Genomic DNA, 16,413 nt, shown 5'->3' on the forward strand with positions numbered 1-16,413 from the left:
ATAAAAATCTCCTCTCTCTCTCTCTCTCTCTCTCTCTCTGTGTGTGTGTGTGTGTGTGTGTGTGTGGTGTGCTGCTCTCTTTCTGTCTCTGTCACTCTCTCTCTGCTGTTTTCTGTTGGTTGTATTCCTAATCTTCATACACCAGCAAAGATGGTCTCATGTTCACAAAAATCCCTTGTGTCTATAATTGCGGAAGGAGAATAAGCCAGCATTTCTCTCAGTCCTCAAAAATGCCAACTCTCTCTGTATCACCTGTCATGACAGAGGCAAGGCACGTAATTTGAACCCTCATTGAGTGAGGGGCCAAGTAATTCTCCAAAGGAAAATGGGTGTGTGTTAAAGAAGAGAAGAAGAGGTACTGAGCACGCAAAAACAACAGATGTCCACTATCTGCAACTTGGACAGACTCTTACCAAGTGCTTCTACCAACAGAGATGCTGGCTGAAGGAGAAAAAGCACTGCAGATATAAAAGGAAAAACTCATGGGACTAAGAGGGTAAAGGAGAGAAAGAACTAGTGCTCAGAATTTACTTTGCAATTTTTCTATTAGTTATTAATAAAATCTAAAAGAAAAAAATTTCTGATTTTCATTCAATGGGAGATGTGGGGATATTTTGGTTTCAGCAAAGGACAAGAGGTTCCCTTAGAAACAACTGAGATCACAAGAAGAGGAAAGAGTTGATAGACAACAAACTAATTTAAAAGAAGGGAGAGGATCATAAGTCATAAGAAAGGAGAGTGGGAATTATAAAATCTAATTAAAGAAACTATTGCTACTCCATCAGATACCAGAATTTCTCCATGCTTTTCTTGAGACCCTTGTTCTTTGGGCTGATAAATACCTATCTGGACTAGCACAGATTCAGTTGGCACATTTTCTGCTGATTTGGGAATAAATTCATTTAAGGACCCCATGAAGAGACCAAGGCTTGGATTCTTTCTACCACTAACATTTTCACACATTATAACATTTAAGAAAATGATTCTTAACAAGAAGAGAGAGAGAGAGAGAGAAGAAGGAGGAGGAGGAGGAGAAAGGGAAGAAAAAGAGGAGGAGGAGGAGAAGAAAGGGAAGAAAAAGAGGAGGAGGAGGAGAAAGGGAAGAAAAAGAGGAGGAGGAGGAGAAAGGGAAGAAAAAGAGGAGGAGGAGGAGGAGAAAGGGAAGAAAAAGAGGAGGAGGAGGAGGAAGAGGAAGAAGAGGAAGGGGACAGGGAAGGAGAAGAAGGAGAAAATTATTTCTTCTTGGACCATCCAATGAGAGATCTTGTCACAGAAACATTAACAGGAAACATTACTCACCACCTGCAATCTGACCTACCATCTCAAAGCCATGGTGACTTCAACATCTAGACATTCATAGAATGCCCTCAACTTAGGTCTATCCAAATTCATCAGTCTCCTCCAGCTGGATAGTCACCAAAGCTTAGCCCTTTTATTTGCTGCATTAAAAATCCAGCAATTTGTGAGGCAGCTGCAAACCCTGAACTTAGGTCCTTCTGGTGGTAAGCAAACACAACAGCCATCCCTGTGTCCTCCTTGACAGGACCGTAGTATCATTTTGGAACAATTTACAGTGTTTGTGTCTAACTGAAAGTATTCAGCTGCCGTAGCTAACATCTAGTGATACTGGGAAGAAAGGACAGAGTTCAGACTGGGGAACTCATACTGCATGTAAAATATATCCTTCCTTTCAACAGTTGTGGCAAATACAGAATTCAGTGCCAATACTACACTGAGGTCCATCTCTAGAAAGTCATAATCAGCTGAGAAATTTCAGTTTTCCTAGAGAAAGGGAGTGCTCTAAATGCAGTTCAGGCATTTGTCAACAGAATCTCAGGAAACAGGTCCAGCCCAGCCAGTGGAGGCCACTTGCCACAAACTGATTTTGAGCTAACACCATCAAAGATGCTTTCCAATTCTCAGTTTCTTTAAAAATGCCATACTGTGGCTGCATAAGCAACTCTTTAAATGCTAACCACCTTCCAAGTTAGCCTGGCAAACACCCAAGACTGTTTAAGAGATTCTACTTGGTATGTTTGAAAAGCCACATGTCCAAATTATCCAATAGTGGAAATCAGCAAATGTTTCTGCTCTAAAGAACGAGGCATTTTAATAGCCTCAGAAACTGTGAGCATTTACCGTGAAACTCAATTCAAAAAAAAAAAAAAAAGCCCATGCAAAACTGGAACAAAGAGGCCCTTCAGAAGACCAGTTTAAGCCTGCGATTTACTTTACCTCAGGTATCAGTGTAGTCTGTGATCCCTGAACAGCACCCATTGGGAAAACTCTATGCCACCTTCCTCTGGTCATTTCCCCCATCTCTACAGTTCTATTGTATGGAAAGCAGTAAGTTGACCCCAGGCCAACCTTGGCACCTGCAGGCATCTTAGCCCTGCTAGAAGGAGGAAGTTTTCATTCAACTGCCTGTAGACCAGTCTGATGTTCTGCCTTTTACTTAGGAAGATGTACACCCCAAGAACTACAGGTGTCCATGACTTGGATCATGGAGTGAACTGGCCCTGTGGTCTCCTTCCCATTGTCACCCCCTACACTTCAGCCATCTAATCAGTGGCCATCCCCAGTCTTCCAAATTCTTTCTCACCTCTGGGTCTTGGAGTGTACCATTTCCTGTGCCTGAGACTCCCTTCACTAATATCCCTTCTATCCACGCAGATAACTTATGTTCATCCTCTAAGACTTAGCTCAAACTTCATCTGTGCCAGTTGGCTATTTCTGAGCTCCCCAGGTCCAGGCCAGGTGACTGCTTTCTCTGCTTCTACAACACCCTATTGCACCCCTCTATAAGAACACTTATCACCCACATTATTGTCTGAAGCTCCTATAAGATTCCAGAAGGCATGGATTTATTTCATTCATCTCTGTTTTGTTTTGTTGTTATATTCTTATCATCTGATCCAGTACAACTCCTGGCCCACAGAAGGAGTTCAATAAATGTTACTTACATCAGTAAATGAATAATAGAATTGTTACTATAAAGTAGGCAAATTAAGTAGATTTCTCTCTATAGGAAGATCTTCCCAAATGACAAAATACCTGAAAAGCAACCATTAGAGATCTGTTCCTTTTACCATAGATTTTGGTGGCCTGGCAGGAAAATTACAGATGACCCCAGACAATGCTGTCTTTCTCTATCAGTATGTCTTCAGCACCCTAGAACAATTCATGACACCAGAAACCTAAGACTAGGCCTACAGGGAAATAAAGAAGGTAAATTCTGATGAGAGACAACTAGAGTCTTAAACTTATAGACTGAAATAATACCCAAGAAGGGGAAGGTAGTGTAAATAAGTTAGTAACCCACAGGTCTTGTCATCATTCAGACCTGAGTTTGAATCTTGGTTCTGCCACTCACTAGCTGTGAGACTTGGGAACATATTCTTAACTCACTTATGCATCAGTTTCTTCATCTGGAAAACAGGAATAATAATATCCAAATCATAAGACTAAATGAGATATGAGACATGTGAGATAACATACTAAAATGCTTAGCAAAATGTCTGGCACATAACAAATGAAGAATGATAACAATCACTTTATGACAATTAACAATAGATGTCGAAGACTGTTATTATTTTTAGTACTAAGCACTTGGAGTTTTGAGGCCAAGGTACAAAGATGGATGTAGCACGGGCAGTGAAAGATGAGTAAGATGAGCTTCATCGATTCTACAGTTTTTTCTAGGACTGGCCCCAGCCTTTGCTCTACCAAACAAAATCTCATAACTAAGATCAGATCTAGGGAGATCTGAAAGCATCCCTATCAACAGAGGAATGTGGACAGGGAGTCAAGAGATTGGTTTGAGATATTCTATCACAGGCTCCCCAGCACCCTCCCCCCCGGTTTCTTTGGAGGAAAAACCTCTGAAGGCAAGTTTTGTCCAATGCTCTCACCAAGTGGTAAGAGAAGGGACTCAGTCCCTATCAAATCTCATCTAGCCAGTGCATGAAATCCCAAAAATCTTCTTTTTAAAAATAGAAGCACAAGAGGCTGAGGAAAGGAGCATCTAAGTTGAGGGGCTCCGCAGAACCACCTGTAAAAGAAACAAGGGATCAGGGAGTGATGCAGCAGAAGAGTAGAATGGGAATGTATACCCTTGAACCAGAGTCGTTAACACCAAACTTCCATTCGAGAGTGCCAGACGCTGGATCCAAATTCTTGTTTCTTCTCTGAAAAGTCAAGAAAGTGGCAGTGATTAACCATGCACCTTACCTGAGCATGTTGACATTTTTATGCACAGGATTACAGGGCACTCACTCTCACTTGAAAGTAAGAACATAAACAGCAGCTATCAACTCAGAAATGGAAAGGTTGTTTATCCCCTACTTTCTGTCTCCACTTTCCAGCAAACTGGAAAGAGTAAGAAGAAAATGACCCAGTATATGGCTAATATCCTTACACTGGAAACAGTTTTATTCTCCCTAAAAAGGAAAAAAGAGTTAGAGGTGGAATACTCTCCACTCTCACAAAAAAACTTTGGATAATCAGGAGGTCTGGTGTTGGGAAAAGGAGCACAGTGCTTAAGAATCTACACACATGCACACACATGCTTCTGGGGGGGAAAGTAGCTTATTCAAGATTTTTATCAGTCAGGGTTTCTTGACATTTTCTTCCTGAGTGAGTCATTAACATATAGTGGCTCTGTTCTGGCCCATTTTAAAGGGGGATAGAGAGAAGAAGACAGAAGTTTTCTAGAAACTGTCCCTTATAAGTTATAAATTAGTTATAACTTGATTTCTATCACAATTAAAACAAAAGAAACAAATTCTGGTGATTGAAGAAAAAGATCATGATGGTGATGTTTTTCTGCCAAAACCAAAATCAGTAAAATTGACTGGAAATTAGTTAAAACAGCAGAAAGCTGAAAAATCACAACAGAGGTGCCCTGTCATAATCTGGGATCATTTTTTCTCATTGTCACTTACCATATGCTCAAAGAGGTAGCAAAGCAAATTGTCAACCACAGCAAGAACATGATAAGCCCTCTCCTGCTCTCCACATCCATGAACTCCTTCTTCAGTCTGTTCAACTGAGTGCGTACTACGGCTGCCCCAGGGATGTTGCAAGGGCTTGACTCACTTATATGTATGTGACATTGTCAGATTTTTTTCCCAAATAGGTAAGAAATGACACAAATACTGCACGCAATAAAATATGTCACAATGTGCACATAATATACATATAAAACCTCTCCTGCAATGTTTTCCATAGCTCAGTATCATCTCTCTAGCAAATAAGAGAAGGAAATAGGTTTTTTTAAATCTTGGCTAAAAATAGCTGGCTGTGTTCTCTGTATTCAGAGGTAGCTCTATGTCAGGGTCTTTTCCTGACATGATTTACAGTAGTGTTTGGGGAGTGCTTTCCCCAGAGCATAAAAGGAGGAAGAGAAAAACCTCCAGAAGATTCACTATAGGCATTTAAGATGTCCACTGAATAAATGTGAATTATTACAGCCTAAAACTTAATTCTATAGAGCTGGTTGGATGTTTAGCACATAGCCAAAAATAATGAAAAGGGAAGACAATCACGGTGACAGGGGATGCAGGAATGAATGGACTGAGAAAAATGATCAAGCATAAGTCAAGCCTCCAAAAATGCACCTGCAAAGCAAGCATTGCCTTGAAGGATAGGATTTGGTTTGATCTATGTGTGTATCTGACCATTATGTTAAGTGTCTCTCCAATTATCAGCAAACAAGTAAAAATGCAGAAAAGAACATTATATACCATGCTTAGACATACACTAGATTTCTACAATATAATAGAGACATATATCACATGAGGAAAGATATGATATTTTCTTTAAAAAAAAAAGCTTGTCTGGAGAGAGATTATCATTCAATATAAGCATGCAAACATATTTCGGGAGGGACAGTGCAGAATGATAAGAATGCTAGACATGGAGCCAATGGATCTCTTCTTTGCCTCAGTTCTTCCCCTTTCCATCTAAGGAAGAAGCCACCTAACCTCTCTCCATCCTGATTTTCTCCCTTACAAGATGATGGTGAAAATTATCTTTCCTCCCTATCTCAGATGGTTATTGCGAAGAGCAAACAAGATCATGTGCACAGCCTTTTTTTCCCTTTACCCAAGGAATCCATCCATGCCTAGGGCTTTAAGATCTTCAAACAGCATCGACCACAGCAACTTCTTTCAAGATCTGTCTCCAAAAGCAAAGGAAACAAAAGCAAAAATGAACTTTTGGGACTTCATCAAGATAAAAAGCTTCTGCACAGCAAAGGAAACAGTCAACCACAACATCTCACAGAATGGGAGAAGATATTCGCAAATGACACTGCAGGTGAAGGGCTGATATCCAAGATCTATAAAGAACTTCTCAAACTCAACACACACAAAACAGATAATCACGTCAAAGGATGGGCAGAAGACATGAACAGACACTTCTCCAAAGAAGACATACCAATGGCTAACAGACACATGAAAACATGTTAATCATCATTAACCATCAGGGAGATTCAAATCAAAACCACATTGAGATACCACCTTACACCAGTTAGAATGGCCAAAATTAACAAGTCAGTAAACAAAAACTGTTGGAGAGGATGTGGAGAAAGGGGAACCCTCTTACACTATTGATGGGCATGCAAGTTGGTGCAGCCACTTTGGAAAATGGTGTGGGGATTCCTTAAGAAATTAAAAGTAGAGCTACTCTATGACCCTGCAATTGCACTACTGGGTATTTACCCAAAGATACAAATGTAGTGAAAAGAAGGGCCATCTGTACCCCAATGTTCATAACAGCAATGGCCACAGTCACCAAACTGTGGAAAGAACCAAGATGCCCTTCAGCGGATGAATGGATAAAGAAGATATGGTCCATATATACAATGGAGCATTATGCCTCCATCAGAAAGGATGAATACCCAACTTTTGTAGCAACATGGATGGGACTGGAAGAGATTATGCTGAGTGAAATAAGTCAAGCAGAGAGAGTCAATTATCATATGGTTTCACTTAATTGTGGAGCATAAGGAATAACACAGAGGACATGGGGAGATGGAGAGGAGAAATGAGTTGGGGGAAATCGGAGGGGGAGACAAATCATGAGAGACTGTGGACTCTGATAATCAAATTGAGGGTTTTGGTGGGAGGGGAGTAGGGAGTTGGTTGAGCCTGGTGGTGGGTATTATGGAGGGCACATATTGTATGGAACACTGGGTGTGTGCATAAACAATGAATTTTGGAACAGTGAAAAGAAATAAAATGAAATAAAATAAAATGAAATGCAAAAAAAAAAAAAAAGATCTTCAAACAGCAACTGATAGTCCAAAATCTGTATATCACATACATATTTTGGGAGGGACAGTGCAGAATGATAAGAATGCTAGACATGAAGGGCTTTTTTTGTGGGATTTTTCCAAAATCTGAGTTCTATCTTTATCTGCCTCTGGGTATCTCTACCTGGGGAGTGTCCAGCCACCTACAACTCAATATGTCTGGTTGAAACAGTCCCCTCCACATAAACACATGTACTCACACATGCCCCAGTTCTCCCTGCCACCTATCCAACACCTGTCGTTCTCCACATATGCCCACAACCATGCCCACAACCACATCCATCACCATGTGGCATTGACCCTATGCCCTTAGCATCTATCATGTTAGCTCTTTCTTTTCTACCCACGCTGTCACTCTCTTAGTAACTACAGCTCAGAACCAGTCTTCTCTCCAGTCTCTCTACTGCCTCTCACCCCCAATTCATTCTTTACATCAAAAGGAATTTTGCAAAGGATATCTAATCATATCAGATCAAATCACACCCTGAACAGAACTGTGCAATGACTTCCATTGTCCTTGTAAAAATCTTCAAATGCTTTAACTTGACCGTGAATTCACCCTGGGTGAATATAATTAATAAATAAATAAATAAAATTAAGCTATGAAAAAAGAGGAAATCCTGCCAAGACCCTGGATGGGTCTTGAGGGCATCATGCTAAGTGACATAATTCAGACAAAGATAATATTGTATAACATCACTTATATGGGGACTCTAAACAAGCCAAACTTAGAGAAAGAGAGTAGAATGGTAGTTTTCAAGGGGTCGGGGGAATAGAGAGACACTGGTCAAAGTCTACAAACTTCTAGTTATAAGATAAATTCTGGGGATCAGAACAGCATGGTGACTATAGTTAAAAATATTGTATTGCATTATTGACACTTGCTAAGAGAGTAGATCTTAAATATCCTCACCATATATACAAGAAAGGGTAGTTATGTGAGGTCATGAAAGTGTTCATTAATTATGGTAATAATCATTTCTCACTGTATACAGATTGAACACCTTAAATTTACACAATGTTACATGTCAGTTATATCTCAATAAAGCTGGGAAAAAAGAACTGCATATTAGTAACCCAGTAACTTTACCTCTCAGATGGCTATCTCTCCAGTGGGATTCACGAAGCAAGAGTTATTCACTATTTCTCAGAGTTTCCTTGTGGGATGACATGTCTGCCACCTACAGAGGTAGCAGCTTGATAACATTCTCTTTACTGGGGAGAGCTCTTCTTCCCTTTTTCACTTCCTACTCTCCTACTGGTATTTTCTGAAACTCCAGATAAACTGCTAGCACTTGAATCCTTGTCTCAGGGTCTGCTTCTGGGTGAACCCGAACCAAGACAAATAACATGCCCAGGGTAGAGAGAGGATTTGAACCCAGGCATTTAAACTCTGAGCCCATGCTCTTACCAGTTTCTCTACTGACACAAGGAGGCAGATTGGGCAGAGAGCAGGGTAAAGACACAGAGGCTTGAGAAAGCCTGATGAATTTGAAGAAATGGTTCAGTATGGTTAGAACAGAACATCTAGGGGGCCAGGATGTGAGTAGGGGGAAATGAGGCTGGAAATGCAACCCAGGGGGGTGTCCATTCAAGATGCATTAATAATAGGGACTCAGTTAATATTTGTTGAATATAGTAATAAGTGGCTATAAAATGAGTACCTACTATGTATTAGGCATCATGTGAAGCACTTAAAATAAAACAATGATTAAAACAAGGTCACTGCTCACAAAAAGATTGCAGAGGCAATACAGAAATTAATGAATAAAAGAAATAGACATTATTGAGTTAAAAAAAAACTTAGGAAGAGACAAGGATAGCCAAAAAATAGTCACTGGTTTAGGTTAATGTTTTTTAACCACTACACAAGGTTTAAACTGTCATGACCAAAACTGGCCTAGAGACTGAAGCTCTGAAAACTCTCCAGGCATCTTGCTGGCTTGGCTTCCTGCTGTGGACTGAGTATTTTTAGTTCCATGAGGTCAACTCAACACATTAGATACACCACACAATTTGGGTTCAGAAAGGAGCTTGCTCCTCATTGTTCACTTCCACAAAATCCCATTCCTATAACTCCAGTCTGGCCACACAAAACAAAAGAAAAAAAAGAAACAATCTCTTAGAAAGATACATATTCTTAAAACTCTTCATGCACTAATATGGAATATCTGTTAAGGACCAATTTAGTGAAAGGAACTAAGGGAAAGACCAGTATGTAGGGCATGCTTCAAGCGAGAAGATGACCTATTTCGTGGATACCATCAGCATATTTCCCAGCCACCCCTGTCATCATCCAAAGGGCTCATGAACCAAGTGGCCATAAAGGATGGAAGTTACATATGGGCTCAGCAACATGGACTCCCATTCTCTAGGGCTGATCTCTTGAGTACCCAATCTGCCAACAGCAGAGACCAAAAATGAATCCTTGAAAAGGCACCATTCCCCAGAATGATCAGCCATCTAGTGGCCAGTTGATTACATTGGACCTTACATCGGACCACTTCAATAATGGAAGGGGCAGCATTTTGTTTTTACTAAAACAGACACTTATTCTAGATATGGATTTGCCATCCCTACTGCAATGCTTCTACCAAAACTACCATCCTTGGACTTACAGAATGCTTTATCCACTATCATGGTAGTCCACACAGAATAGCTTCTCATGAAGGAACTCACTTCTCAGCAAAAGCAGCTAAGCAATGGGCCTATGATGATGGATTTCACCAGTCTTACCATGTTGCCACCATCCTAGGGCACCTGGTTTGATAGATCATTGGAATTGCCTTTTGAAGACCCAGTTAAAATGATGCAATACCTTGCAGGGTTAGGGCGAGGTTCTCTAGGAGGCTATATTTGCTCCAATTTAGCATCCAGTATATAGTTCTATACTACCGGAGCCAGGATTCATGGGTCCAGGAATTGAGAAGAGGAAAAGGGAGTGGCATCACTCACTATTAGCCTTAATCATCTACTCGCAAAACTTTTGCTTCTTATTCCCATTACCTCCCATCCCCAGCAGACCTCTGCTCCGCTACTCGTAACGTCCAAGTTTCACAAGAGGCAAGGCTCTCACCTAAACACAACAATGATTTCTTTGAACTAGAAGTTAAGACTAGCACTCAGCTACTTGCTCCTTATGACTCAGAATCCATAGGCAAAAAGAGAGTTACTGTACTGGCTGGGGAGATTGATCCTAATTACCAAGGGGAAATTGAGTTGCTACTACACAATGAGGGTAAGGAACAGTATATCTGGAACATAGGAGATCTCTAAGGATGTCTCTTAGTACTATCATCCCCTCTGATTAGAGTCAGTGGAAAGATACAATAACCTAATTCAGGCAGGAATGCTAATGGCCCAGACCCTTCAGCAATGCAATTTAGGTCACCAAAGAGATAAAATAAGCTAAGGTTCTTGCTGAGGGCAAAGAGAATATGAAATGGGTAGTGAAAGAATATGCTAGAAATATCTGCTACAACCACTTGACCAGTTGCAAAAATGAAAACTATAATAATTATAGATACTTTTTCCTTATTTTGTTATGAAAGTTTATATATATTTTACTTTTTTGTTAAAGATTTTATTTATTTATTCGACAGACAGAGATCACAAGGAGGCAGAGACAGAGGCACAGAGAGGGGCGGGGCGGGAAGCAGGCTCCCTGCTGAGCAGAGAGCCCTATGTGGGGCTCAATCCCAGGACCCTGAGATCATGACCCGACCCAAGCCGAAGGCAGAGGCTTAACCCACTGAGCCACCCAGGTGCCCCTATATATCTTTTAAACAAATATATTTGTTTTCTCCCTTTTCTAGTTCCTTTATCATCTAACATAAGATATAATAATAATAGGTAACCTTATGTCACAAGAGTTAAGTTACAGAATACAAGAATAAGAGTGAACATCAGCCAAGGACTTTGTATCCTCTTCTGGGAAAGTGTCAGTGGGTTTTCACTGTATACAGGATAGTTATGTCATGTTAGGTGGACATTTGATTTGGATATCTCCTTCATTGGGAGAGTAAGTATGGTTTAGGGAGATGTGTCTGAGTGCCAAGATGACAAGACATGGATTGTGAGTTTCAGTTTTATGTGCTGACTTAGCTAGGACTTAGTGTCAGTTACCCAAACAAATCTAGGTGTTATTGTTCAAGTATTTTGTAGGTGTGATTAGTGTCTACAGTCAATTGACTCCAAGTAGGAGTGATTGTCCTAGGTAATCTGAGTGGGCCTGATTCTGTTGTTGAATTGCCTTCAAAAGAACCAAGGTTTTCCTGAAGAAGAAGAAATGTTGTGGTGGCCTGTACCTTCAGCACATGTCTGAAAGTTCCAGCTAGACCCTCCTGACAGCCTGCCCTACATATAGTTATCTTGTTTATACATGACTATCTTTGCAAAATGCACAAGAAATTGGTATTGTTACATGTCCTCTGGGGAGGAATTCAGTAGCTGGAAGATAGGGAAGGGAAAGACATTTTTAACCATGTACCATTTAGTAACCAAGTTTTGAGCCACTTGAATTCATTACCAGTTCAAAAACTTATTTTACTTTAAAAAGATAAAATTCCTTAAAAGAGTATAATTCTAATGCTCACTGACTTTCTCTCCCCTTTCCACCTATTCAGGTTTTATCTCTGTCCACCTAGGTAGGTTGACCTTGAACACAGTCACTGACTTAACACACAACTTTCTAAGTGTGACTCGAAAACTACCTATACACCTTGAAAAGTTCAATGGACAACACAATTTTAAAAGACTTTGAAATTGTTCATGAGACTCTATGTATTTGCCAAACTTCGGGGTCATGAGCAAGATAAGGGAGTTGAGTGTTGTACATAAAAATATTGTTGAGATTCGCTTTGAAATGGACAAAACATCAAAGAAACAAGTGAGTACTGAATTGCAGTCCAATAGGGAGTCCCATTACACTATGTTACCAGGTAATCATTCATAGTTCGTGTTTCCTGGGATTTGGGGATGTCATTTGAAGCCATGTAATATCATAGTGATGTGTGGGCCAGGACTAATTACCGCAGTATGAAATGGCAGATTTTTTTTTTTTTGGCAGATGTTTTTATTTTAAAAAAAAATACACAACTTTCATATCAAACACCATTTCCAGTTCAGATCCTTACTATGATGGACGAAATGATAGGGAACTAACTCTCCACCAACAGGGAATAAAAAGCTAACATACAATTAATACAGAGGGTAACTAAGAAACAGCCACATCATTAGCATGACACTGGGGTATCAGACTATGAGATTCTCCACTGACTTCTTGCTTTCTTTGTCACTGATTTTATTGTAAGAAAAATGCTGTATCGGTGAATTACAGGATATGAAAAAAGGAACTGAATAAACTAGCTTCTGGTTCTTCCAGAAAATAAAATTAATTAAAATAAAACACCATCAGAAGCATCCTTCTAAGAGAGGCATAGGGAGTCTTAATACTGTACATGGAGAAGGCCACGTGAGACAGGCACAGATTGGAGTGATGTGGCCACAAACCCAAGACTGCCAGCAGCCACCAGGAGCTGGAAGAGGCAAGAAACGGGTTAAGCCCTGAAATCTCCCATGGGAGTATGAACCTGCTGACACTTTGATTTTGTCCCATTGACACTGAATTTGAACTTTTGGCCTCCAGAATTATAAGAGAATATATTTCTGTTGTTTTAAGCCATCAAGTTCTTGGTCATGTGTTATAATGGTGACGGGAAGCTAATAAACATGCACTTATATTAAAAAAATAAATATAAATAAATCAAAGGCTTCTTTTATGACTAGAGAAGTAGCCATGATGTCATGGAAAGAATGGGGTCTTCAAGTTCAGGGACTTGAGTTCTAATTCATGCCACATCACTAGCTACATGGCTTTGGGGGAACCTCTTAAATGCTGAGTCTGTTTCCTTATCCATGAAACGGGGTGGCAATACCTACTTGCAGCAGGCAAAGCAATGACCCAAAGATGCCCATGTCCTAATTCCTGGAACCAATGCATATGCTACCATACGTGGCAAAGGGGATTCTGCAGAGGGGAGCAAACTGATGGTCTTGAAATGGGATGACTATTCTAGATTTTCCTGGTTAGCCCAGTATAATCACAAGGTCTCTCAGAAGAATCAGAGTGAAAAATATGTGGCAATGGAAACAAAGGTCAGAGAGAGAGATTGATATTTGAAGATGCTGTGTTACTGACTTAAAAAATGGAAGAATGAGCCTCCAGCCAAGGAAGCAGGCAGCCTCTATCTAGGAGCAGGAAAAAGCAAGGAAGTGGATTCTCCCATTGAGTGTCTCAAGAGAGGGCAGCCCCCACCAAAACCTTCTTGATTTTTAGCCTGGTGAAACCTATTTCAGACTTCTGACCTCCGAAGTTTTAAGATATTTATGTTGTTTCAGGCTGCTGAATGTAGTAATTTGTTACAGCAGCAGTAGGAAACTAATATACCAACCCATCAGAGTTGTTGTGAGAGTTAAAAGTAGCTTTTAATTATGGTAATATTTATTATTAGAAGAGAGTTTTGTTTTTTTTTTTAATATTCTGAGAAGTGACTCATCTATACATAAACTGTCTCTGTAGGCCAAAAATACTTCTATTCAACTGTTCAGAGTTTCAAGAAGTCTTAAGTACAGAGTTCATTTTTGTGCATTCAGTTCTCCACATGTGGAGTAGAGTGTTTCCCATATGTCCCCATAGGATTAAATATGTTTAAGAGAAATCTTATTCAATATCCTGGCATCCTGACCTTGAAGTCCTTATTCCTGGAGGGCATTTAGCCAAGATAACTGAATGACCTCTATGCATTTTTGTTCTAGTTTTTATCAAAAGGAGACAGAACCAAAGCTTGTTTCTTTTTCTAGTGAAGATTTGCCAAGTTTTCTCTGATTGTAAAAACTACCTTAGTTTGTTCCAGAAGTCAATGTCTCTCAAACCCCATGCAAGTTAACGTGAACTCTAAAAAGATGCCGTAAAATATCCATCTGACCTCTGCCTATGCCTTTGTTTCCATTCAGCATCTCTTTGGCCATCAGCTCATTTCAAGCATCACTTGGCTTGTTTTCTACCTGGACCTCAAAGTTGGTCATCAACTATGCCCTCCCTTGTCTTCCAGAACCCCTCTTTTCTAGACGCTCTCCTGTATCTTATTGCCAGTCCCAACCCTGGGTGAACTCTCCCACCTACCCTCCCTCCACCTTGTCTCCGCCCAGGGAGCTTTGCCAATGTTAGTCTCATAACTGGCCCTTTGGATGCATGGTCCACCATGAAATCATCCTGTCATTAACCAGGCCTGAAGGGCTCAGCTGTTTATCTTGTGCTCATTTTTCATCAGCTTGCCATAGCATGCACCAGAGCTCTGTTCCAAACCTTTTCACTCCACTAAGCCGTTAAACATTCACTACATCACCATTTTCTCAGCAAATAAATTTACCCATGTGCTTTACTCCAGGGTAATCTAGAAAGCTCTTTAGCATCCTTTTACTCTGCCTGAAAAGGCCTGCTTGGCCAATGCCCTCTGCCTTCATCATGTTGTCTTCACTCTCTTCTCACACCTGCATTAATCATCCTTTATTCCAGCACCAATATTTTCCTTTACACTTAGTATTTTCCTCTGCCAATAAATATTTTTAAGTTTTCCTGTTCTTCAATCACTTTTTCCTCCAGCTTCCTCAAAAATATGAACATATAATCCCTCTCTTTCTTCCTAAAAACTCGTATTTTTTTAAAGATTTTATTTATTTATTTGACAGACAGAGATCACAAGTAGGCAGAGAGGCAGGCAGAGAGAGAGAGGAAAGCAGGCTCCCTGCTGAGCAGAGAGCCTGATGTGGGGCTCGAATCCCAGGACCCTGGGACCATGACCTGAGCCTAAGGCAGAGGCTTTAACCCAAAGAGCCACCCAGGTGTCCCCTAACGACTCATGCTTATTGAATGGTTCTTTGGGCCCAGGGTTAAGTATTTATATGCATTATCCTATTTATTCATCCTGAGGTAGGTACTGCCATTAATTCATCTGCACCAACAAGGAAGTAAACTTGAAGTAACTCCTCAGAAACACTGTGCTAGTCAAAAGGGAATGCAGATTTGGACCCGGACTAGCTAACTGCAAATGCCTGTGCTTAACCACATAGCTGTATTGCCTCCTCCTGATTGCCCTTTCCCTTTTCAACCTCTTATGGTCTGGTCCTGCTCTGCCCACTCTGCTCAAACTGCTCCCTGAGGGCCATTAATTCTTGATTCCAAAATCCAGTGGCTCTTTCCTAGTTCCCCTCAAAATAACCATCTCACTCTCTCCTGCCTTCAGGGATTCCACAATCTGTGTTTTCCTCCTCTGATTTCACTTACTCTGCCTCTACTAGATTCCTTGGATGCTCAGGTCTGCTCCTGATTCTCTTCTTGAATCTTTTTTTTTCCCCCTCTTAAGATTTTATTTATTTTTGAGAGAGAGAGGGAGAGAGAGAGAAAGAGAAAGAGTGGGGGAAAAGGACAAGGAGAGAAGGAGAAGCAGGCTTCCCAATGAGCAGGGAGCCTGATGCCCAACTCCATTCCAGGACCCTGGGATCATGACCTGAGCAGAAGGCAGATGCTTAACCTACCGAGCCACCCAGGTGCCCATCTTCTTGAATCTTTATACTCTTACATTTTGCTGGCAGCCAGTCCCAAAGATTAACAAATCAGCCCTATTTATAGGACTCCTTTCAGTAATTCAACAATTTTTTTGAGATTTTCCCCTTCAAGTGCTGAAATTTTTGTTCTGAGAGACGTGGAAGCTCTTCCAGTACATGGCAACAGTGTGCCAACTACCACCTCCTGAAGGTCCGCTAGCTAAATGCGCTGTGACAGGCTTGATGGTCCTGAAAAGATAAGATTTATGAAACACAGGCTCTGGGAAAACTACTCATTTCTACACTTTCAATTGAGGAAGACACACTCTAAAACCTCTTTATTTGTAAAGTGGAAGTAAAACCATCAGCCCATTTCAGGAGCAGGTGGGAAGACTAGAGCATGATTTGTGAATAGCAACTATGTAAATCCTAAAGGAAACAAATAAAGGACCACAAATACTCAAAGAGCAAGTAAAAGGCAACTTTTCAAGCTA

This window comes from Lutra lutra, chromosome 1 (genome assembly GCF_902655055.1).
Source record: "Lutra lutra chromosome 1, mLutLut1.2, whole genome shotgun sequence".
NCBI classification, from domain to species: domain Eukaryota; kingdom Metazoa; phylum Chordata; class Mammalia; order Carnivora; family Mustelidae; genus Lutra; species Lutra lutra.